Source organism: Canis lupus, chromosome 23 (genome assembly GCF_048164855.1).
Source record: "Canis lupus baileyi chromosome 23, mCanLup2.hap1, whole genome shotgun sequence".
Lineage (NCBI taxonomy): Eukaryota > Metazoa > Chordata > Mammalia > Carnivora > Canidae > Canis > Canis lupus.
The window spans coordinates 40,688,933-40,716,188 of NC_132860.1; the positions used below are offsets into that span (position 1 = coordinate 40,688,933).

Below are 27,256 nucleotides of genomic sequence, written 5' to 3' on the forward strand. Positions count from 1 at the left end.
ATACATCTATTACCATTTCTAGAGTTAACAGTTTGGTTATCACAAAAATACCACCATACTATTACTGATTCAGCTTTAATTTACAGTAAATTAGTCTATGATTTTTTAAAGATTTTTATTTATTTAGAGAGAGAACGTGTGTGAGGATGGAGGCAGAGGGAGAAGGAGACAGAATCTGAAGCAGACTCTGTACTGAACATGGAGTTGACACAGGGCTCAGTCTCAGAATCCTGAGATCATGCCCTGAACTGAAATCAAGAGTTGGACACTCAACCTGCTGAGCTACCTAGGTGCCCCTTTTTATGATTGTTTTTAATGAGAGCTTTAGAAAGGAACAAATGCATTATTCTATTCATATTCAAACATAGTATGTTTTAAACTAAAATCAAATTTATTTATCTGTATAAAATGTCACCTAATTAAAGAATGTAACATAAGGGTTTGAGCTTTGGTGCGAGACAGACCTGCCTTTGTATGTCTAGAATGCTACTGTGTGACTGAAGGTCAGATCCTTGCCTCAGATCTTTCATATGTAAATAGACAAAAATAATGCTACCCAGTCCAGGTTGTCGTAATGGTTATAGATAATATATAAGAAGTACTTGCCTTATAATAGGGGCTCAACAATTGGTATATTATCCTTTCATTGTTATTGTTATCATGATGTCTAACATTTTTAAATGACAAGATCTCAGTGAATTGAATCTTTACAAATTTCATCAGTATTCCATCTCTGCCAGTATCCACATCAATAATGCAAATGTCCAGCAGGACATGAGTGCAATTAAGAGGTCACCGTCTATCACTAGGTAACAACTTCTAGGTTGTTGTAGATTATTTAATCTAAAATAATAGGTTACATTGTGCTGATTCTTAGTAAAATCGAGGACAGATATAATACAGCTATTCAATAAGCTATGACAATTTTACAAAGAAACTGAGACACAGTAAGGAGTGCAATTATGATTCTGAACACAGAGCCCTAACTCCTAACTCCTGTAGAATCTGCATGTTTCTTTTTTTTTTAATTTATTTTTTATTGGTGTTCAATTTACTAACATACAGAATAACCCCCAGTGCCCGTCACCCATTCACTCCCACCCCCCGCCCTCCTCCCCTTCTACCACCCCTAGTTCGTTTCCCAGAGTTAGCAGTCTTTACGTTCTGTCTCCCTTTCTGATATTTCAAACACATTTCTTCTCCCTTCCCTTATTTTCCCTTTCACTATTATTTATATTCCCCAAATGAATGAGAACATATACTGTTTGTCCGTCTCCGACTGACTTACTTCACTCAGCATAATACCCTCCAGTTCCATCCACGTTGAAGCAAATGGTGGGTATTTGTCATTTCTAATAGCTGAGTAATATTCCATTGTATACATAAACCACATCTTCTTTATCCATTCATCTTTCGTTGGACACCGAGGCTCCTTCCACAGTTTGGCTATCGTGGCCATTGCTGCTAGAAACATCGGGGTGCAGGTGTCCCGGCGTTTCATTGCATCTGTACCTTTGGGGTAAATCCCCAACAGTGCAATTGCTGGGTCGTAGGGCAGGTCTATTTTTAACTCTTTGAGGAACCTCCACAGTTTTCCAGAGTGGCTGCACCAGTTCACATTCCCACCAACAGTGTAAGAGGGTTCCCTTTTCTCCGCATCCTCTCCAACATTCGTGGTTTCCTGTCTTGTTAATTTTCCCCATTCTCACTGGTGTGAGGTGGTATCTCATTGTGGTTTTGATTTGTATTTCCCTGATGGCAAGTGATGCGGAGCATTTTCTCATATGCATGTTGGCCATGTCTATGCATGTTTCTTACCAGTATCAAACAGGTTATGAGTCTGCCTGAACCTTCCATGTCAGTTTGCCATCTGAGATGTGTGAATATTATATCTTATTAAACACCTTGCAAAAATCCAAATACAGTGTGCCTCCAGGGTCCTTTAACTTTGTATTTCTAAATTCCCCATTTGAAGAGGATATAAAGTTTACTTAAACTTTATTATGGTTTTATTTCTGTTTCCTTTTCAGAATTCTCAAAAATACCTTAAATAATAAGCTCTAAACTCTTGATGAAATGTACTTCAGTCTTAGGAGACTTGTGAATCTCTTTCCCACCTTTCTTAAACTCTTTTATTTATAGGACTTCCAGAGCCTGATTCTTATTTTCCAGAGACTTTGTTTCTTTATCTAATGAGTGGAGATAATAACATCTAATAAATGGCGTTGTTGTAAGGAATACATTTAAAAATCCAAGAGCTGAACACATGGCTTGGCATAAAACTAATCAATAATAGCTATTATTATGTAGATTTCACCCACAATAGATTTGTGAGGAAGTTGATGACGCTGTTTTCCAACACTGTATTCTTTATTATTAGCAGCTCTCTATTATACACAGAAGCAACACTCAATAATTGTTTGCTGAATTAAGCATACAGAGTAAGTTTTTATATTGTACCAGTGCAATTTAGGAGTAAATCTAAACACATAAAACATTTTACTTTTCAGAATAAAAGTGGAATTTTTTAGACTGCTTGTGAAGAATTATCCACACTAAAGTTGTCCTATAAATACAATAAAAATATCTAGGTATGCTGATTTTTCCTCTAGGTTTAATATTATTTCCCCTACATAATCCTGCTGGAGAAGACAGTAAATGAATAATTTCATCTCTAGGTCAATATTGGGACAAAAACAGTTTGTTTTAATTTTCTTACATATTGATTGAAATACTATTTCTGGGGTGCACAGAATAAGATTCTAGAAAAACTGTATTTTCAAATAATAGATTCACTTGAAAATATTAAGAAGACCCTTACTCAAAATGAAGGAACATTTTAAATAGAGAAATTCATCACAGATACTTTCAACATAAGACACTTTTAAAGGTTTGATAATTATCGATGAAGTCTTTAAAAACTGGATTCAATTTTTAAAAATTAAGTTCTGCTCAGAATATAAAAAATTAAATTTCAAGGGTACTATTTACTTGTTATTAGATAGGAAGGTTTTGATTATCTAAAGCGATGTCATGTGCAAGAGGTTGAGACTTGGTCTGAAATAAGTGACTGTCTCAGGTAAGAAGCACGCTTTCTAGAATGAACAAGATTCAGATTTTAATTTGAGCTATCACATTTTGTCACCTTCAGTGTTTAAGGAAGGGTCATTTGCTATAAAAGGAAATTCTCTAGAGGAATACAGATTTCATAGGATTCCCTCAAAACTCTGAGGCTCTGTATTGGCAATTGAAGGGGGTGCTTTTGATCTCAAAATGCCCTGGTAAATAAAGATGAGTGGAGAGAAGAATTACTTTCTCTTGCACAGCAATGTGACTCTGATCACCAAAGCATCTGATCTCATAGAAATCTTGTACAGAACTTTTTATTTCTCCTGGTATTTATCATTTCTGTTTATAAATCTTTAGGCATATCATCTGCCTTACTTGACACTGTATAGAAAATTCTGCAGGATTTTAGCTAAGTTTTTCTTTCACTTGTAACAAATCAATACTCTTCAAATTAGCCTGCTCTGAGAGGTAGATGCTGGAGAGATGGAAGAGAGCACCTGATCCTCTGAGTGCCTCCTATGGTCAGTTCCTATACAAGGTGTTCCTGTTAGGGCATGTAATCCTCACATTCTCTGCTAGGTACGTATTACCTTCATTTCACTGATAAGAAAACTGAGGCTCAGAGAGAGTAAGCAACTTCTCAGAAGACACCAACCCACTGAGTAGGAAAGCCACGATTTTATGCATGATTCCTAGCTTTAGCTTTTACTGTGTCAGACAAGACATGAGCACAACAGGATGTCTCAATGCTCTTCAGTAAACTCCTGCTTTCTCTAAAACTGTCCTGGTTTCTTAAAAAGTCCATTCCACAAGGATCCAGGATTCATCTTCTTTTCCAGCAATGTAGTTTCATCGCTGATGTTGCTAATAACTCTTAAATAATCTAAACCTAATGAACATGTGGCAAGAGCCACAGGCAGATGAAAGGAGAGCAAGGAGCCCTGGAGTTCTGTGGCAAATGCTTAGCTGACTCTGGAGGCAACCAGCCCGTTAAAGCGACAGACGCCTTTCAAACCACGGAGAGTCAAACTGGTGTTGCCATCCTGCTTTCCAAATTGAAGGAGGATTTATCAGGTGACTGGTTGGTCATTAAAATTACTTTCTTATGTTCATCATGAGATTTTTTACAAATAATCTGCAATAGTTCAAAGAATTTAGTGTCACTGGGATAACAACTTTTTCTATCCTACTTATATTTACATAAACCGTATTTTATATCCCTTGTATTTATAAAATTGAAACATAGGAAAAAAGTGATATATAAATCTTTTTTTTGATATATAAATCTTTTGCTAACATCTCAATTTTAACATTAAATAATATTTAGCCACAGGTTTATGAATGAAAAAGTGCTTCTCCTAGCTAATAAAAAGTTGGCATTTCCAATAAATTATTTTATATGTGTAATAATTATATTTCCTAATTTAAGTATTTTATCTTTTGATAAATTCAATATTAAAGTATTTATAAGAAATAATAAGTATTTTATCTTTTGATAAATTCAATACTAAAGTATTTATAAGAATATCTTAATCCAGGATAATTTTGTAATCACAGGAGAGAAAATATGTATACACATGCACAATTTACCTGCATTTCTCTTTGTTTTGGAGACATACAACAGATTAAAAATAACAGCACATTAGGATAAAGTTTTGTAAAGGAAGTAGAATGGAAATACACATTCAAGAGTAATTGGAAATGATATTAATTTTATGACTGTTAATGAAAATTGCTTATATTTTTTAAAAAAAGATTTTATTTATTTATTCATGAGAGACACAGAGAGAGAGAGAGAGACAGAGACAGAGACAGAGGCAGAGACAGGCTCCATGCAGGGAGCCCGATGTGGGACTTGATCCCTGGTCTCCGGGATCACAGCCTGGACTGAAGGTGGCGCTAAACCGCTGAGCCACCCCGGCTGCCCTGCTTATATTTTTAAATGGCTCAATCCTGAGTATCAAATGGCTACAGTTTTTAGATTTCACTGGTTATATTTAAATCAATGATGTTATGGGTTATTTTTAAATCTAAATTCAAATTCAATGTAACAGAAATCATGTAAAATAATAAATTATTTTAATTCTCATGAATTTATTCATGAGAGACACAGAGAGAGAGGCAGAGACACAGACCTGATGTGGGACTTGATCCCGGGTCTCCAGGATCACGCCCTGGACTGAAGGCAGTGCTAAACCGCTGAGCCACTGGGGCTGCCCATAATTAAACATTTTAGATAACAATATAAAAATGTTCAAGTGTGTACCTATTGTGTATTTATGGTCAAGGGGTATGTACATTCTTTTATAGTATCAGCAAAAAACTCTGAAAACATGAGATAAACCTAGATGAGTGCAGTTAGGTGATTTTTAAGTAGTTGGATTTAAGTATTTAAATTTAAATAATTCTGAGACAACTTGGAAGAGCAAAGATTCATGATCTAATAGGGGAAGGACCCTGAGGCTAAAGACTGAATGCACCTTATTTTTCTAGGCCCAGTACATAGTTGGTGCTCATTAAATATATGTTGAATGAATAACTAATTTATAATACAGAAGTCTATGTTAATCCACATTGTTTTAGCTTCAGTTAAAGGACAGAATTCTCCTATATGCATCTCTGCTGATTTTCTCTTTCCAAAGAACTTAAAACTTAAGTTAACCTTCACAACCATGGTAGATCCTGCTTTTTCAATGTTTCCTTTGCAAGGCACTCACATTTTCATTTTTAAGTGTATGCTATAGTACTAACAGATGAGTCCTTGCAATGAGGGCATAACTTTTGGATTAATTTATTATAAATTTTTCTTCCTCATGGCAATTCTCTTGCTACTTTAAATTCACACACAAATAAAACTCTATTTCCCCCTCGGTTGTTTTCTCAATTTATCTTAATTAGCACCTAAAGCTAGTATGTGCATAGTGACTATATGTATATGATACAACTAATTGCAATATTCTCTTAATTGTAAGAGAGTTCCTTCCCTAATTTTAAACAAATAAGTAAAAAAAAAGCAAAACCTCACAAATGAAGTTCACTTTATATTTGTAAGAGAGAGATATTTTTAATCTAAATGGTTTCAATTCTACGTAATACTCAGTTTATTAAAGACACTGAGAGAAAGGAAGGCTACTATTTGAGTTGTAGTACTGGTGGGGAACCTACAGAGAGTCTTGAGGTACTTTTATTTTCCAAGGCATAGCATCCCAAAGAAATATTCCATTTCATGTTTTCAAATTCTAAGAACACCTGCCTAATAATAGTAAGAAAAGGAAATTCTATATCTATATGTAAGATTTTGTTAAATTGTCATTTTAACAATTCATCCATTATCTTTCTAGTTGCAATATTTGTAACTTAAAATCTGGTATTGAGTTTGAGTCCATGCAACTTAAATCATTTACTGAGAGCTTTTACCCCAGACCCATTAAGCACACAGAGTTATAAATGCCATCCACCAGGAAGAGGGCCTGCCACCTGCCACCCTCAAACCTGTCTCTCCATGTTCTTTAATACCTTGTTGCAGTGCTATCATTTTATCTGGGACTCCTTCTCTGACTATGGCCATGCCCACAACTTCAAAACGTTGGTGTGCCCTATGTCAGGCCACCACAGCTAGACAGTACTCATTCTGTTTATTTATATCCTCAGTCTGGCAAATTGTACATACATAATAAACATCCTTTAAATTATTTCACTTTTTTTCTCCATAAAATTTTGATGAAGCAGTAGTGTGGGGAAAAGAGCACAGACTTTGGATTAAAATATACCTAGATTTGAATTTCTCCCTCACTATATTTTAACTCTGTAACCTAAGGCATGACACTTAACTCTGATCCTCAATTTTTTCTTCTATTAGAAAACCAGGACTATTATTTTTTTTACTTTATAGATTTGCTGTGAAATTAAGTGAGAGGAAGTAATAATGCAATAACATTGTATGGTGACAGATGGTGACTATACTTATTGTGATGAGCACTGAGTAATGTATAGAATTGTTGAATCACTTGTATATAACTTGTTGTTATACACTTGAAATTAACATAACATTTTATGTTAATTGTACTTCAACAAAAAAATTTTAAAGCCAAAAAACACTTAAATCATCTAGTAAGGTGCCTGACAAAAAAACTCAATTATATTATTAATTTTCATTATTACTTTTAAGTTGTTTTCATTATTACATATTATGTTTTTACAATGCCTTAACATTGCTGTGAAAAGAATTTTGACATCATGTATCCTCTGAGAAAGTCTATGGGACCCCCCCAATATTCACTGCCATTGTTTGAAAAGTACTAAATTAAAACATTATATAAAATAAGAAAACACTCAGTTGTCATCTCTCATATGATCAGAATTTGATTAGAATGAGGATTTGAATTTACTTCATGTAATAAGGTTTTATGTCCCAAGTGTGGGGACATGGATGAAGATCTAAGGACCAGTAAGGTAGGGTTTGACTACATCCCCAGAGCTCTCTGGTTTCAATGAGTTACAACTTAAGTTGTCTTAATTATCCTAGGAAACACTTTACCAATAACTTGCCTCTTATGTTATATTCTGAACACTCATCTATATTTTCATAATCATTATTAAAATAAAATCATTTAAAGGATGTTTATTATGTACATATAATTTGTCAGACTCTAGAGTTACAGAAATGAAAAAAATATGTTCTTTAGGGCTGTGGGGCACCTAACCTTCAAAAATTGTAAGTATGAGGATAGTAAAAAAATTCCAAGAGAAATAATGATACTATAATTAAGATTTTAAAAACATGGAGAAATGTGGGGGTGAGAATAGAATAGCAGGCCTTAAAAAAGAGAGAATATGAAACAACTGGCACCCACATGGGACAAGACATGAAACAGGAGAACCACTAAGAGATAGTTGGACAGAACAAAGTCTGTATGTGTGAACATGTGACTTAAAATAAGGCCAGGGAGGTATATAATGCAAAGTACAGAAGAGGAGTGTAAAAAAAAAAAAAAAAAAGAGGAGTGTAGCCTACATATTATGAAAGATATTTAATGCATTAATGATGTGGGACATGGCCCCAGGCAAGGATGATTAGGCTTCATGAAGATGGGCTTGATTAACAACTATGATGGCTGCTGAGCTACTGACATCCCAAGGGTGCAAATCATTTGGCATTTTCTAAATGCAAGTTCTCATTTCTAATAACATGATTGAAAAATAGTATGTAAGTTGTATCAAATATGAGAAGGGCATCCAGCACCCCCAGATCTTGAAATGGCAAATTATAAAATATATACAAATGTATAATTAGTGAGCATAAACTGGAGCTATGGGCATGGAATAGGGAGGAAACCTATGATTGCTTTCTTCTGTATGCTTCATCCAGTAACTTTACAGCAACTGACATCTATCTCAGATATGGTCTTTAAAATCAAAGACAGAAAACCCAAAAATTTAAAAACCCTCACAGAACATAGGGACAATGGTACATAGTTGTTAGTCAAAATAAATATACACTCATGTGAGAGCTTTTAACTTTACATTTTTTAGAGAAATTTTTTTGAGAAATTTTAATTATAACTCAATTTATTAGTTTTACAGTTCAACCCAGCACAAAAAAAAAAAAAAAAACCCTGTGGGATGGTTTTACTACATAATGTCCTATTTTCTATGGACAAAAGTTGATTCCAACTATGTCTTTGTCTCTGAAGTTCACGAGAAATTCTCTCCGCATATATATTAAAATACTTCGTCTTCAAGAACATGAAGAAATACGCTAATGAATTTCCAAAGTACTTCTCTGGATGCCTCTGGAGAGAAGAAAAGGTGGCATTTGGGCTTCATAAACCGTACAAGATAATTTAGGTGGAAACACACACTTAACACACACAGGTACACACAGACACATATGCATGAACACCATGCATGGCTTAATCACTTAACATATTTGAATGGTAATAGATTCAAAATGCCATAAGCAGGTGGTAACTCTATTTCCTTCTGCACTTAGAGGCAAAAATAACAAAAGAAACACCTACCTTTTTTTTAAAGAAACTGAATTCTCCTCCTTGTTTTTCTCACTTAATCTACCTTGTACATTTTATGCTATCTGGGGAGTAAGAGTATCTGAGACATGAGAGCTATATCAGGACAGGAGCTATAATGAAATATATGGAATGTCAAAACTAAGAGAATGATAACATGCCATGCAAAGACTTACAGTGCTAGAAGCAGAAAAGAATTCTAGATGGTATCAAACCAAAGGTTTCCAGAGACAGATATTAAAGCTGGGGTCTGAAGCTAAGAGTCAGGGCTGTGTTGAAGGAAACCACTACTATTGAGCTTCCTCCCCATAGGCCAATGGGAGGAAGAATTAGTGATATTGTCTAGTATAACTGTCAAAGAGTTGTTATAAGTCAAATAGTGCATTTATGAATGTATATGTGTATGGCTTAAAGCTATACTTTCAACTTTATTGGCTTATGGTAAGAAACATTTTTCATCATGTCCATTATGTGTGTGTGTGTGTGTATTCAGAACAAAAAAAATCATGGAATATACTTATTTTTACTATATTTAATGTACTCTAACATTTCCACACTGTTGTGCTATATACTTTTTAGTTTATTTAAAATATAATTTTTGTTCACTGAATTGTTTTTCCAACCACTAATGGGTCTCATTTAGCATATGCACTGGCTAAAAGAAATAAGAGCAAATTGGATATTCAAATATGGCAAAGAAATGTGGTTTTCCAGAAGGAAAGAAGTAAATACAGTAGGGGAAAAATACAGTATTTATATATTCTTTTAGAATACTAGATCTAAAATTGGACTTAGGGATTTTCCAGTTAGAGACCTTGTTTTGACAGAAGGGAAAAAGAAGTCACCAATAAAGTTACTTGTCCAATGTCTCACAGTAAGTGGCAGAGCTGTATTTAAAACTCAAATTGACTATCTCCTGAGACTCTTTCCATTGTAGATATATACACATATTTGCCTAAGAAGTTTTGCAGAGAAGCAAGGGAGGATGCATTGGAACTAGATTTACAAGGCCCCAGAATTCCAAGTTAAAGCATATTACACTTAATCTTGTGGGCCATACCACATTATTAAACCAGCTATTAAAAAAATAAAATAAAATAAAATAAAATAAAATAAAATAAAATAAAATAAAATAAAATAAACCAGCTATTATCAGGAAAATCACGTGAAAAAGTTCACGTTTATGAGATACATGTGGCAATTTTATATGGGTAGATTGACAGAAAGAGCGAGCAGAAAGACCAGTTAGGCAATTACAGCATTCCAAGAACAGAGTAAAGACTTGGGGGACAGTGATTGATAGAAGTCAAATGGTACAGGAAAACAAAGATGAGAGAGCATCCTGAAGACAGATTTGGTAAGACTTGGTTGGCAATGAAGTATGAAAGGTGAAGAAGAGAGTAGAATTAAGTATGACTGGTATTTCCAGTCTTGAAGACAGGGATAAGAGTGGTATCTCAGAATTATAGTCAGAATCAGGAAAAGAAAAATGTTGTTTTCAATAAAGAGATGTTTGGTTAAATTTTAGATGTGTAGATTTGGGGGTGATGATACAAATCTAATATATATGTCCTTTTAATGGCTTTCTTAAGGTATAATTGACATACAAATAAACAGCACATATTTAATGTAAATATTTTGATGAATTTGATCATATGCAAAATCTGTGATATCACTACCACAATCAAAGTAATAGAACTGTCAACACTTCCCAGAATTTATGATTCTTTCTTTTTTGGTTTGTTTATTGCAGTAAGAACACAAAATGCTACCTACCTTCTTTACAGATGTTGTACAGCAGATCTCTACAATGTATTCATCTAGCAGAACTCATACTTTAGGTCCATTGAACACAACTCCCCATTTCCTCCACCTCCCTTTGCCCTTATCAACCACTATTACATTCTTTTATTCTATGAGTTTAGCTATTTTTAATACCTCATATAATTTGTCCATTTGTGATTTAACATGCTGTACTCCGATTCATCCACATTGTCATAATATATATCTTACAACTAAAAGCCTAAGACAGGAAAGAAGCTGGCATGGGTAATGAACACTTGGGAAGCATCAAAATGAGTAAGATCTCTTTGAGAACAAATGTTTTAAAAAAAGCCAAACACACAAGTTGAACCAGGGCAGATATCTGCAATCACAGGTCAGAGGCAGGTCCCATCTAAACAGAGAAGAAAGAATTCAGATTATTTAATTACCACCTTTTGAGCAGCTAATATGTTCCAGAGGCTATAGTAGAATCAAAAAAAGAATGACAGATGAAGATATTCACCGTATTCTAATATGGTTGCCAAGCTATAATAAGATACCTAATCCCCCTTATTATGGTAAGTGTCAGGGATGAAGGAATAAGATGTAAGGAGCCAGGGTCCTCATTACTGTCAGGCAGTATTAAGAAAGCAACACCCTCATTAGTGAAAATTATGTGAGGAGTTGAATTTCTACTCTCACCTAGCAATAATGAGATACCATTACCCTCCTTGATGCTTTGGCCCTGGAGAGACCTGTTAGACCATCAGAACTTTCACCACTACCCAATGGTAATGAAGATACCGTCTCCTCCCCACCTCAGTGGTGTAATTGGGAGGCCTTATATGGAGCTTGCACTCCTAATCCTGCTCAGCAGTAATGAAAAGTACTCTTACCTTGGGTGTCCATGGAGACCAAACAGGGAACCTGGAATTCTACCCCACCTGACAGTAACAAGGTGACACCCCATCTTCTCCCACTAGAGCAATGTCAAAGTAAACTAGTTATAACAGAATATTTCAATAAGATCTAAAGTCTCATAACATAATGCCCCAAATATTCAGATTTCAATAGAAAATCACTTAAGCACTCATACGATGAGACAGGAAGATCTCAGATTGAATGAAAAAAGACAATCAATAAATGCCAGGAACAGCATGACTGAGATGTTAACATACATTTTAAAATAGTAATCTTAAAGAAGGCAGAAGGAGGGAAGGTGAGTAAAATGAAGGGGAGTGGGAGATCCAGGCTTCCAGTTATGGAATGAACACATCATGGGAATAAGAGGCACAGCATAAGGAATACAGTTAATAATAATGCAATAGTGATAATGGGGACAGATGGTAGCTACACCTGTGGTGGGACACAGCATAACATATAAACTTGCCAATCACTAGGTTGTACATCTGAAACTAATGTAACATTGTGTGTCAATCATATTCAAATAAAACATAATTATAAAAAAGAGTCATATTAAAATATTTCAATAGGAAATTATGAAAATGAGTGAAAAATAATGAAAATTAAAAGTGTGAGCAAAGAAATGAAAGATATAAAGGAGAACTAAATGAAAAATGAAAAATACAGTAGCCAAAAAAGAAAACGGAAACCCCTTAATAGATGGGCTTATCAAGAGAATGGAGGGTATAAAAGAATCAGTGAACAGAGAAACAGAACAGAAGTACTCAATATGAACTAGAGAAAATGGATTAAGAAAGAAGAATGCCTCAGGGATCTGAGACATCACAGCAAAAGATCTAACTATTCTATCAATGGGGTCCTGGATAGAGAAGAGAAAGAAGATAAAGCAGAAAAAGTATTAAAATAAATAATGGCTGAATACTTCCCAAATTTGGTAAGAGATATAAGCCTAGAGATTTAAGAAGCTGAGCAAATATCAAACATGATAAACCCAATAAAATCCACACCAAAACACATTATGGTTAAACTTCCGAAAAATAAAGACACTCTTAAAAGCAATTAGACAGAAAAGACACCTTACCTTTGAAGAAAAAAGTAATTTGAATTGGTAGTAGATTTCTTATCAGAAATCAGGGAGGCCAGAGAGAAGTAACAAAATATTTTTCAAAGGTTGCAAGAAAAGACCAGTGAAATTAAAACTTATATTCAATAAAAATGTTCTTCAGAAATGAAGAGACAATAAGACATTTTCAAATGAAGTAAAACTAGGAAAATGTATTGTCAGAAACCTACATCAGAAGACCATCTGGAGTATATTCCTGAATAGAGACAGTAAAAGAAGGAATCTTAGGACATCAGAATGGAAGAAAGAACAATAGAAAAAGTAAAACATGAGTAAATAAATTATACTTCCCTTCTTTCTTTTCAGTGTTCTAAATTATGTATGACAGTTGAAGAAAATTTATAACACTTTCTGATATGGTTCTAAATAAATGTAAGCATAATATTTAGGATAATTATAATTAAGGAGTTGGAAAAGGGTATGAATATGGGTAAATTTTCTACATTTTACTTGAAGAATAATATTATAGGCTGTGATGAACAATATGTAGCTAATGTGATGCCTAGAATAACCACTATAAAAGCTATTCAAACCGATGCATTCAAAAATACTATAAATACATAAAAATGAAATTCCAGAGTATTCAAGTAACCCACAGGAAGGTAGACAAAAAGCTCAGAGAAACCAAACCCAGAAAATCATCAGAAATAAAAAATAATGGGACACCAGGGTAGTGTAGTCAGTTAAGAGTCTATTGGTTTTAGCTCAGGTCATGATATCAGGGTCATGATATCAAGCGCCTCATTGGGTTCCACGCTCAGCATGGAGTCTGCTTAAGACTCTCCCTCTCCCTCTGCCCCCCCCCACAAACATACTCTCTCTAAAATAAATAAATAAGTCTACCAGAGACAGAGCAAGGCATTATATAATGATTAAAAGAGCAACCCAATCCTAAATACAGATGCAACGAACAATAAAGCTGCTAATTATGTGAAGTAAGAACTGATAGAATTGAGAGGGGAAATTAACAAATCCACAATTTCAGTGGAAGACTTCAACACCCTTCTCAACATTTCAAGGAATAATCAGCATAAAAACAGGAAAGATACATAATTGTTCAACATCAGCAAGTAACAGGATTAATGAACATTCCACCCAACGACAGCATAATAAACTTCTTTTTTCAGTGCCCTTGGAACAGATACCAAGATAGACCTTATTCTTGTCCATAAAATATACCTCAGCAAACATAAAGGACTTTAAATCATAAAAGGTACATCATTTGACTACAATGGAATTAAACTAGAATCAAAAATAGATAACAAGAAACTCTCCAAACACTTTAACATTAAACAATATACTTCTAAATGATCCATGAGTCAAAGATGAAGTCTCAAGAAAAAATTTAAAAATACATGAAACTGAAATGAATTAAAAACACAACATATCAAAAAACACAGCTGAGAAATTTAAGGCACTTAAACACATGAGAAAAACAGAAATCTCAAATCAATAAAAATAAGAATAAAAATAACTGCACCCCAATGTTTATAGCAGCAATGTCCACAATAGCCAAACTGTGGAAGGAGCCTCGGTGTCCATTGAAAGATGAATGGATAAAGAAGATGTGGTTTATGTATACAATGGAATATTACTTAGCCATCAGAAAGGACGAACACCCACCATTTGCTTCAATGTGGATGGAACTGGAGGGTATTATGCTGAGTGAAGTAAGTCAATCGGAGAAGGACAAACATTATATGGTCTCATTCATTTGGGGAATATAAATAATAGTGAAAGGGAATATAAGGGAAGGGAGAAGAAATGTGTGGGAAATATCAGCAAGGGAGACAGAACATAAAGACTCCTAACTCTGGGAAACGAACTAGGGGTGGTGGAAGGGGAGGAGGGCGGGGGGTGGAGGTGAATGGGTGATGGGCACTGAGGGGGGCACTTGACGGGATGAGCACTGGGTGTTATTCTGTATGTTGGTAAATTGGACACCAATAAAAAATAAATTTATTAAAAAAAATAAAAAAATAAAAATAAATGCAAAGTAAATCCACCTTAAGAATAAAGTGCAAAGTAAATCCAAAGCAAGCAGAAGGAAGAAAATAATAAAGGTAATAATAGAAATCAATGAATCAAGAAAATCAATGCAACAAAGAACTAGTTCTCTTAAAAAAAAATGGTAAAATTGACCAAACTTTAAGAAGACTGATACAAAAGAGAGATGACACAAGTTATCAATATCACAATGAAATGTGGGATTTCAACACAGACCCTGAAAACATCAAAAGGATAATAAGTGAATACTATGAACAACTTTACAAACAAAAGTTTAACAACTTGGATAAAATGAATCAATTCCTTAAAAAGCACAACCACATCTTACCCAGTAGAAAATGGATAATTTGAATACCTATAACTATTACAGATATTAAACTCATAATTTACAATTCCAAAAAAAAAAAATCTCCTATTCTGGATGACATCACTGGAGAATTCTACCAAACACTGAAAGAAGAATTAAGACATATTCTGCACAATGTCTTCCAGAAAAGAGAAAAGGAGGAAACATTTCTCAATTTGCTTTATGAAGATAACATATCTATGATACTCAAATCAGAGAAAGTAGTCCACTGATAACAATGCTAGTGCAAAAAGAAAGAAAGGAAGGAAGGAAGGAGGGAGGAAGGGAGAAGGGAGGGAGGAAGGGAGGCAGGGAGGAAGGAAGAAAGGAAAAATCATACTAAAGACTAATAGCCTTCATGAATATATGCACAAAATACCTTAACAAAATATCAGCATACAGAAATCAGCAATATATAAAAGGAATTATACACCATGACCAAGTGATGTTTATACCAGGGGTGCAAGACTGGTATGATATTTGAAAATCATCAGTGTAATATACCATATGTATTCATATGATCACATCAATCAATGTAGAAAAACTCAACATCAATTCATTAGAATGAAAAATAACTCCCTGGAATATAGGAATATAGGGGAACTTTATCTTGATGAAGAACAGCTACAAAAACTAACAGCTAATGTCATACTTAATGGTGAAAGAATGAATGCTTTTCTCTAAGTTTGATAAGAAATCAAGGATGTCTGATCCTCCCATTCTCATTCAAAATAGAGCTAGAGGAAGACTATACTTTCAGGGATCATTTCTATAGTTTGTTACTAGAGAAGTTTCTCTGAACGTGTAGGGTACCAAAAAAAAAAAAAAAAAAAACAAAACAAAATAGAGCTAGAGGTTCTAATAAGTGCAATAGTCAATAAAAGGTAGAAAACTGAAAAAGAAGGAATAAAACTATCCCAATTTGAGAATGCCATTATTGTCTAAATAGAAAATCCCAAGAAATCTACAAAACAGTTCTTAGTCTAGCAAGTGAGTGTAGCAAGGCTGCAAGATCTGAGATAAACATAAAAATTAATTGTGACTGGGTGACGGGCACTGAGGCGGGCACTTGACAGGATGAGCACTGGGTGTTATTCTATATGTTGGCAAATTGAACACCAATAAAAATAAATATATAAAAAAACAAAAAAATTAATTGTATTTCTATATATGAGCAATAAACATGAGAATACAAAAAAATAAAAATGCTATATCATTTACCATTATTCAAAAAAATGAAGTACTTAGGTCTAAATCTAACAAAACATATATGGATTTTTTTGTAGATACAGATCAAGATAATTCTAAAATGTTTATCCAAAGGTAAAGGAACTAGAATAGCTAAAACAATTTTGGAGGGGAAGAATAAGGTCAGTCTAACTGGTTTCACAATCAGTATATAGTTACAGTAACCGACAATGTCTGGTGCTAGCAGAAGGATAGATGCATAGATCAAGAGAATAGGTCAGAGAACTCAGAAATATACCCACACAAATACGCAAATATGCCAATTGATTTTTGAGAAAGGGGTAAAGCAATTCAATGGAGGAAATAGAGCCTTTTCAACAAATGATGCCTCAGTAAGTTGTCATCCATAGGTCAAAAAAAAGAATTTCATCTAAACCCCTTAAGTTATATGAAAAAATAGTTCAGAATGGATCATGGAGTTAAAGAAAAACCTAAAATTATAAAAGTTTTAGGAAAAGATAGAAAGACATGTTCATAATTTAGGGATAGGCAAAGAATTCTAAAACTTGACATGGAAAGCAAGATTTATAAAAGGAAACAATGATAAATGGGATTTTGTCAAAAATTTTTTTATTTTTTATTTTTGGATTTTGTCAAAATTAAAAACTATATTCTACACAGGGCCATATTAAGCATGTTAAAACACAACAAAACAAACTACGGACTGGAAGAAAATATTTGTAAACCAAATAGCCAAAAAAGGAATACTGTGTAGACTATGTAAAGTAAAAATGAATACATGAATAAATACGTAAATATTCTGATTAGAACACAGGCAAAAGGTCTTGGTCAGACATTTCACTGAAGAGGATATACTGATGACAAGTAAGCATGTGAAAAGGTATTCAACATCAGTAGCCATAAAGGAAATACCAAAGAAACATCACTATACACTTTACAGGGTGCCTAAATTTTTTTAAAGAAATGAAATGACACCACCAATTATTTATACATCAATAGTAGAATACAAAATGATACAACCACTCTGGGAAACAGTTTAGAGGTTTCTTGGGGGGAAAACACTAAATTAAACAAAGCTTTTCACTACATTACAAACTCAACAAATTGCACTCCTGGGTATTTATCTTAGAGAAATGAGAAGTTATGTTCACACACCAAAACTGTACTGGAATGTTTATAGCAGTCATACATTAGTATATTCTATTAGTATATAATAGTCGTATATTAGTCGTAGCCAAAACCAGGAATCAGATCAGATGGCCTTCAAGAATTGGTGAATGGGTAAAGAGACTGTAGTATATCTATACCATGGACACTGCCTATCAATAAACAAGAACAAGCCATTGATACATCCAACAATCTGTATAAATCTCCAGAGGCTTATGCTAAATAAAGCCAATCCCAAAGGGTCACACACCACAGGGTTCCATTTACGTAACAGTTTTGAAATGACAAAATGGTAGAAACTGAGAAAAGATTAGCAGTTGCCAGGGGTGAGGAGTGTGGAAGTGGGAAGGGGGGGTGGATGCTGCTATAAAAAAGGAAGCATGAGGGATCCTTGTGGTGGGGGAGTTGCTTTGTGTCCTGACTGTACTCACGTCACTACCTGGGGGATGATTTGTACAGCAGTTTTGCAAAATCCCATTGGAGGAAACTGTGTAGAATACAGGAGGTCTCTCTGTATGTTTCTCACAATTGCATGTGAATCTGTAATTATCTCAAAATTAAAAGCTTATTTTTAAAAGCCCTAACATCAGCATCCTGCTTTATTAAAAATAAATCATTCAAGAGCTTTAAATAACATCACATTAATCATAATAAAGCCAACAAAAACAAAACATATATTTTAGGCATATTTTCATTACTAAAACAAAAATTCTAAATCCTATTTTTTTCTTAATGCTCTCACTTTGGCGTGATTTTTACTTTTATTAAAATAAGAAGCACCTATATTTCTTGGAACTGTGAGCTGTTTTCTTCCCCAGGAGAGTTCTGGAAATATGGTGATAACAACATTTTAAAAGGCATGTGGGCATAAAGGAAGTGCTTGGAGCACATGTTGTCTTCTAAACCTCTTGGCTTAAATGCATCAGCTTCTATTTCAAATTTATCTATTTTCAGCTTGCTTTCCTAACTGTATTTAGGTTAAGAAAGATGTAAAGTGCCAAAGTTGGAAGACAATTGAGAGTTCCAAAAGATTATACTTTAAATGAAGTCGTAACAAGGAACAGAAGAATTTTATTAAAATGTGTAAGTTATTTGCATCAGGAAAGGAGTTGGTGGATATATTTAGCAAACCGGATATGCATGAACATTCAAGAACATTAGAAAAATCCCATTTGGGAGCCCTCATTTCCTAAAAAATACTAAAAAAGGAGAAGCTGTTAATGCAAATAACTGGATTTGTTGACTCTGGTTCCCAAATAAAGACAGGCTTTTTTTTGCAATGAATCCTGGTAGACTACCATTTATCAAACTGTCATTCAAGTTCATTCATTCCTTTATTCACCAAATATATGATGTGTGCATTGATAAATATATTCTCCAAATACATTCTTTGCAACAAGGGCAATCTTTGTTTGTTTGTTTGTTTGGTTTTGTTTTTTTTTTTTTGCATATGTCCAACATCAATAAAATACACAGAACCAACAAAAATGAATATTTAATAAAATCAACTGTTATACACTGTACAATCAGCGTACACTCTTGTGTTTTTATGTACTTTAGCATAAATCAGATAATATTGCTATTCTGTTTAAAACTCTGCAAAGCCTTCCCACCTCTGTCAAGTATTCTGCACTTTTTCCCATCTCTTAGAATGCTCTTCCCTAGATAGCCACATACCTCACTACCTAAACTTCTTGATACTGTTTCCCAAAGTCCCCAGTTCCCCCTTGCCCTAGGAAATTTACCTAACATTCAATCTAGCCTATCCCACACTCACATACTTTAGGGTTCATTGATTATTTATTTTCACAGTCTTTCTTCACCAGTAGAATAAAAGCACCAAAAAGGAGTTTTTAACTAGTATCGTTCATGGCTCTGTCCTCAGCACTTTTCTCATGATAAAGCACAGATTACGTGCTTGAACAGTTACGTTAACTAAATGGAAGAACTTATGTGTTTTCTTTCCCCACAAACATTTGCTTAGTATTTATTACAATGATGGCACTGTCCTAGTGCCCGAAACAACTATAGGTTAGACACACCTCTGCTCTCACAGGTTTTGCTGTGGAGGGAAAGGTTGAAGTGGGCTCAGAGGAAGGTACTGAAAACAGACAAGGCAGTGTTTTAAGCCCATTACCCATTATAGTGCCAGCCTTCTTCCTGCTAAAACAAGACTCAAACAAATCACAACAGAGCCTTGAAAATCCTTTCCCTTGGGGAATCTGTCCAGTGAGGGGGTGATATAGAGACAGAAAGACAGGGGTGGGTTGTACAGTGTTGGGTGCATTAGGCTGAATTCAAACAATGGGAATTTCTGGAGCATGGAGGAAGGACTGTCTAGATGGCATGGAAGGCTCTAAGGGCCACACTTGAACTAGATCTTAAAGGATTAATGACTAATTTTTAATTTCCAATCTTTCTGCAAATTGGAAAGCAAGAGTGAACTGCAATGGGAAATACTGAGACACTAGCTTGAACTTTTAAATAAGTGTTTTTTGAAGCACAAGGCTAATGGTGCATTCACACCAAAATGATGTGAAAGCCTCCCTCCTCACCTTCTACTAGATTAGTGCAATACACAGCCTAGGCAGCTGACCCTGTAGCCCTAATTCTGATGAAGGAATACTACTTTTCAAGCAAAAATGTTTTATAATTTAAAAAAATATTAACATTTGTTATCTCATTAAAATCTTATAGATAGTGGATATCGCTGCCTTTTTTTTTTAAAGACAGGGAAATGTGGTTTGAGATGTATTTTCACCCACTCCCAAAGTTATATAACCAGCTAATGACAGATGTGGAACTTCTGCCCAATTTTTCTGACATCAAGTTACACACAGGTATCGGGTTAATTTTTACCACCATCATTAGCTATTACATTCAGTGAAGAAAGGAGCCACATCCCCAAGACCATAATAATCTTTAGGACTTTAGTTCGTCTATTATAACAGTAGGGAAAGCAAAATGCATAGGGAGAATTTCCGGGGCCTTGGTGGATCTATTGGTAAGAAAATTAAGATCTCTCCTGATTTTTCTCTGTTTTCTCAGTGAAGTAAGAAGGGAGGTCATTATTGAATGTAAAGAGCCAGATAAATTTTACAGATTTCAGAAGAGAGGAGCAGGTGTGAAATAGTAATATAGGGCACTGGGAGGGTGAATAGAACTAACAAAATGTGGCTGTAGGATTGACAGGCAGTAAATTGGGGCCAATAAGGTTTATGATAATAAATTAAAGTAAAAGTAGTCAGTATCATTGTGTGTTTTCTCCAGCTCTATTCAGTGGCTCAGGTGCAGGTATAAAAAGAGAAACTGTGCTCAGCTGAGGCTGCAGTTGTACCAGTCAAATCTGGTGGCAGGAACTATGTACAAGGGAAAATAATGCTATGCCAATGAGTGAGTATAAAGTTGAATTTGAAATATAGACTGAATGAAATGGTCATGAGGACTTGAGAAGGAAGATGGAGACTAAAAAGGGAAGTAAAGTCAATGAGTTTTAGGTCTCCGTGGAATCAAAGAGTTACTGGAGTTGAGGGTACTGGAGGAATGCAATCAGAAAGAGAGAATGTAGCAGAGGTCCTGGCAAATTAATAGGTGCTAAATGCTGTATTTTCTTATGAATGAATATCCCACAATGTTTTCCTAAATGCCAGAGGCTACACCAGATTGTCACTTATCATCCTCTATGTTAAATTCCAAGAGATTTACATTTAGATTTCTAAGGTAAGTTTCTCATTTATTCAGCAAGAAAATATGGCTTCTAATATTTTGACACCATATTATTTACCAAGGATAGATGTTAAATGCAATGAAGCCTGAAAATGTCTCTAATATTCATAGTTTTATTCTGCAACTTAACTTAAAATTAGATTTCTCACATTGTTTTACATTTACACTTTTGATTGTCTCTGTGAAAGACCTTCTACATGTGGTTAGGGGGAGGGGGCAGTCTTTGCTTTTTCCTTTAGTAACCAGGTTGGGGACCATTGGTGAGGACAGAATAAAGACATAACATGTAAGGGAAGCTTATAGGATTTGGGATCTCTAACCTGAAACCAAAAGGAAAAATACAGCACACCTAAGTTAACCAAGGAAAGCATCTGCAGGAAAAGGTCTTAATGTTTAAGAGCTTATACTCTGGGATCATTTAGACCTGGGTTTGAAAACCACCTCTGGGATTTGAGCAAGTTACTTTTATCCTTCTAGGAGCATTTTGCTCTTCTATAAAGCACAGCCAAGTGTGCCAGTTTGTAAGGTTGGTGAGAAAAGGAATTTGATTACATGGACTTTAAAGTCCACTCAAAATCTTCAATTTTTTTTTTTATTTATGATAGTCACACAGAGAGAGAGAGAGGCAGAGACACAGGCAGAGGGAGAAGCAGGCTCCATGCACCGGGAGCCCGACGCGGGATTCGATCCAGGGTCCCCAGGACCGCGCCCTGGGCCAAAGGCAGGCGCCAAACCGCTGCGCCACCCAGGGATCCCAAAATCTTCAATTTTTTGATCCTACATCCAACTGGGTGAAATATTCATCATTTTGAGACTAGAAATCCATTCTCTCTTACAGAAGATACTATCTTTCAACCGTGTCTCTACTTGGTTCCTCAGTCCACTTAGCTATGAAACCCAGAGAGATGATATATAGGTTACATGCAGTTGAGAACTCCATGATTTCACCTCCAAAAGTGGAACACAGTCTGGCAGATCTAGATGTTGCTGGGCTTAGGACATGACTGCCTTCTATGACAAAAGGATTTTACTGGAAGCAGGGCCAACATTTAGCAAAGCTCTTACTTAGGTGAAGTCTATCCTTAGGTTTATGCTGACAAGTAAGTTTCCACAACTAGTTGTTAAAATATTTTACTATGTCTTATAGCTTTTAATGCATTTGTAAAAGGAACAGATTTGAAACAGTTGTTGCCAAAACTTGTTGAAAGATTTCTCATCATTTGAGCAAAAGATGCACACACGTCACTGTATGCTAACTGCAGGCTATACATTCCATCAGTAGAAGGGGCTGGAAAGAGCAGAAGCAACAGAGGCCAAAAAGAACCACCTGTTTCTGTCAGGTTTTGACTTGGGGAAGATATGTAATTTGGAGGCTAGGGTCAGGAAAGTCAAGATGTCATTTCCTACCTCGCATTAGAGAGCTCAAAAAAAGGCCAAACATAACAGGGTGGACAAAATGTAATGTAGGTCAAAGATATTTGAATTCAGAATGATTTAAGTTTGAATTGTGGACCTGATGATCTTAGATAAGTTACTCAGTATTCTCATCTGCAATATGGGCACAATAACACCTATTTTTTAAAGACTTTGTGAGCATAAAATAGGATAATGCAGCAAGTGTCTAGTTTAATGGCTGGCACTTAGAAAGTAGTCAGTAATTTACTGTCAAGGGATGTCTTCAGTGATCCTTTGCTATGAATGCTGTATAGAGGCTTTTGGGCATGTTCGAGTTGCTTGATCTAGGTGATTATCCTAAGCATTCCTTTAATATAAATTTTGTTTCTTACCTATTCACATTTGGCATGTTGCTAGGCATCAGGACTATAAAAATAGAAGTCCTACCTCCTGTCTTTAGGAGCTGTTAGTGAAAGAAATAAGGAAACAGCAGGAAAGCACAATGTGCTGTGAAATCATGGAGCACAGACATTGAGAGGGACCGGAGCCTGAAGTGGCAGTGGTTGGGGAAGACTTGTAGGCATTCATTAAACTAAGGGGATTACCAGCTGAGTTAAAAGTAATGGAAAATCATGGCAAAGTGAGACATATAACATGGCAGAACATGGAAGGGAAACAGCACAGCTGAAAGAGTACGATCTAGAATTGGGACGCTTGGTTTCTGTGGTCTCACTATGTCACACATTCCTATGGGACTAAGTCAATTTATGTAACTCCTTCAAGCCTCAACGGACTGATCTGTAAAGTGGACTTTATAAGACCTACTGCATAGCATTGTTGTCAGGCTAAAATGAAATAATATATTCTACTTCCACAATACATGTATTTAAAGGGGGCCCAGGTGGGTTATCCAGTCAAGCGTCTGCCTTCAGCTCAAGTCATGATCCCAGGGTCCTGGGATCAAGCCCTACCTTGGGCACTGCTCAAAGGGGAGCCTACTTCTCCCTCTCCCTCTGCCTGCTGTTCCTTCTGCTTATACTCTTTCTCTGTCAAATAAATAAATAAAAATCTTTAATAAAAAAAAATATATATATGTACTTCTTTTGACACTCATCATTTCCAAACTAGCTTAAATATAAGCAAACATCCTCTCTCACACTCTTCCTTACATTCAATTGGACCCCTACTTCTAACTTATTCTCCACCATGGAGGCTGAGGAACCTTTTCAAAATACACACCAGGTAAAGTTGTACTTCTGTTTAAAAGCCCCAAATAATTTCCATTGCTTCCTAAACCAAATAATTAATCAAGGGCTAAATGCTCTTGAATAATTTGTCCCCTGACCACCTCATTGATTTGCCCATGACCACCTCATTAAAATCACTTTCAGGACTCACCTTCCCCCCATGCTCTGTGCTGCAGCCACCCTGTCTTTCTTGAAGTTCACACATATCTATGCCCCCTCCTACTCTTTGTATTTTACATACTGTCTCTATCTTATACTCCTGTATCTCCACCTCTTAATTTCTAGTCATTCTCCACCTCTTATCTCAAGTGCACCTTTCCCATCCTTCCTGATTAGGTCACATGCTCCTCTCATACTTGCTCCCTTTACTTTGTAGCTCAACAAAAATGAAACTTTGCATTTGCTTGAGTGAGAATGTGCATTCCTCTCCAATCCGTGATCATGATCACTACCCCAGGAGAGCAGGGAATATATTTGTTTTCCTCTCCACTCTATCACTGCTACTCCAGGAAGGCAGGGAATATATTCATTGTTGTCTGATCTGTATGATCAGTGTTTTTTGCTTGGCAATGGATCTCTCCACTAAGTATAATGTATTTTTTAAATAGATGTATAAGGAAAAACTCCAAATTCAGTGACTGATCACATTGCTGGTAATCAATCATTGGGAATGGTTTTCGTTACTGTTGTTGTTGTTGTTCTCAGTTATTTCATGTTTTAGGGTATTTACAAATAGAATACAGGTCTGAGTCAAAGACGGAGAAGAAATATTGCCTGGAGAAGTAAGAGGAAAGAGATAATGGAGGGCCTTGCATGCCTTTCTAAGTACTATGGGTTTTATCCAAAAGCAGTAAAGGAGTTAATGCAGAAGAGTATTGTGAACAGGTCAATATTTAAGAAACTTCTGATCTCCAGAGTACAGAACTGATTGGAAGAACAAAGTGGAAGGACAGAGACCAGTTAGAGGGTTTTTTTTTTTTTTTTTTTATGATAGTCACACAGAGAGAGAGAGAGAGAGGCAGAGACATAGGCAGAGGGAGAAACAGGCTCCATGCACATGGGATTCGATCCTGGGTCTCCAGGATCGCGCCCTGGGCCAAAGGCAGGCGCCAAACCGCTGCGCCACCCAGGGATCCCCAGTTAGAGGGTTCTTATGTAATCAAGGTTAGAAGTAAAAGAAGGTGCTGTGGGTCCTGAGTGTCTCTGATTCCCTAATCTTCCTCAGTTCACTGCTGTGTCATTAATAACTACATTTGGATGGTTTCAGTGGCAACCATTTATGCATTATTTGTTACATCTCTTTAAAATTTTAAAGCATCTATAACTTCAAATTTTATTTTTTCAAAGATTTTATTTATTTATTCATGAGAGATACAGAGAGAGAAGGAGCAAGAGAGAGGCAGAGACACAGGCAGAGGAAGAAGCAGGCTCCATGCAGGGAGCTCGACATGAGACTCAATCCCTGGTCTCCAGGATCATGCCCTGGGCCGAAGGCGGTGCTAAACTGCTGAGCCACTGGAGCTGCCCTATAACTTCAAATTTTAAGAAAGCAGTCCTGAGAACCACTTAGAAAGCAGAATTTCAAACTTTAGTGTGATTATAATGCACTCAGAAAAATACCTATCTTCACTTTTAGATATAGAATAAAATTAAAATTATATTTTTTCTTTTCGTTGAGTCTTGACTAAAAAGGAGTCTGTAGAATAATAGTATTGCATAAAGGAGAAAAAAAAATCTCTAGACCAAAATTTGTTCATTGGGATCCTATGTGAAAAAAAAAAAAAAAAAAGCTTTATCCAGTGTGGATACATAAACTGAAGGAACAGAATATTTATTACATAAACTACTGACTTTGCTAACAAAAGAAAGAGTCATGGTTAGCTGAGTAATTAAGCGAATATTCCAAGTAAAATTAAATTTGACTATGTTCAGATCACTATCACAAATAACATTTCTCTCACACTATTTTTTCCAGTATACATCAATAAACAAGGACTATTTTCTTGTAAAATTGTTTTACTAAATAGTCTGTTTTTACTCACCTAAATGTTATTCTTCATGGCTATGTTTGTATAGAAATCAAGATTGTAAAAGATCTGTCAATAGCATATACTCAAAACTATGGCTAGACTAAATGATAAATAATAATTCACTAATTGCTAATATTTTCACTTATAATTGAACTCACAATGCAACAGTTTTGTCACTGTTATTGTTTTCATTGTAGACTGAAGTTCTCTAGTTTCACACGCACAAAATTTCATTTATCTTCTGATATTAAAGAATATAGTTAGGTCTACTCTACTTTCTTGCATTTTCTGGTATAAGTTTAAAGAAATCTCTCATTAACTCTGATTCACACTCCAGGCAAAATTTTGTTTCTTCACAATATACAGTAAGTTATGATTTCTGGGTGGTCATATATAAGTAATGATTTCAGTAAAAGCAATCAATAGAAAGCATGTTTAGAGAATAGAAGGAACAATAACTGCATGGGTTCTTTTAAAATTCCTGCATTTTCATTTGCTTCTGTTATTTCTTTGGAGTTTGTTTCCTAATTAAGGGCATTTGGGCATAATTTTTTTTAAGTAACTGACAATGGATACCACTGTACATATCGCTAATGAACAGTCTAAGCTGCCTTTAGCCTTATCACTTTGAACACCATATAAAAGACACTGTTAGTGTCTAGTCCTTTTTATGCATCTCTTCCTCTTTTACCCCCCTTACAAAAACAAAATACAAACAAAACTAAAATGTAGAGAATTGTCTCAGGGTTTATAAGTTCATCTCATGTATAAAATGAATCAATTTGTTGAAGCAAAGGTAAGTTGACATGTTAGCATTCATGGATGGAATGACACTAAATTGTAAATCATGTAATTTTAATCTTTATTCTTAACTCTTTTCCTTCTTTGGTATTCCTTAAACTTTCAATTTTGAATGAGCTAATTTTAACTGTGGAAAACACTGAAAAGTGAAGAATTAGATTATACTCTTCATTTCAATCACTAATTATCCTAAGTTTTCTTGAATGACAACCAGCAGTCCATTGACAAAACTTAGAGAAATGGAGGAATTTACTCAAGATCATCTAATAGATGACAAAACTAGGAGTCTGCCATAGTCATTGTATGTGAGGTGATGGCTGTGTGAATGAACTAGCTGGAAGGAATCCTTTCACAATGTATATGTGTATCAAATCATCAGGAGGTACACTTTAAATCTTCTACAATCTTAACTGTCACCTATT

At 35.2% G+C, this 27,256-nt stretch overlaps 1 protein-coding gene and 1 pseudogene across 5 annotated transcripts in view; one reads left to right on the forward strand and one right to left on the reverse strand.

Annotated features, from left to right (window-relative positions):
* Positions 1-27,256, reverse strand: part of GRM5 (glutamate metabotropic receptor 5) — a 511,936-nt gene that overhangs the window by 427,059 nt on the left and 57,621 nt on the right. The gene's annotated exons all lie outside the window — the stretch shown is intronic.
* Positions 16,004-16,080, forward strand: LOC140615650 (small nucleolar RNA U3; annotated as a pseudogene).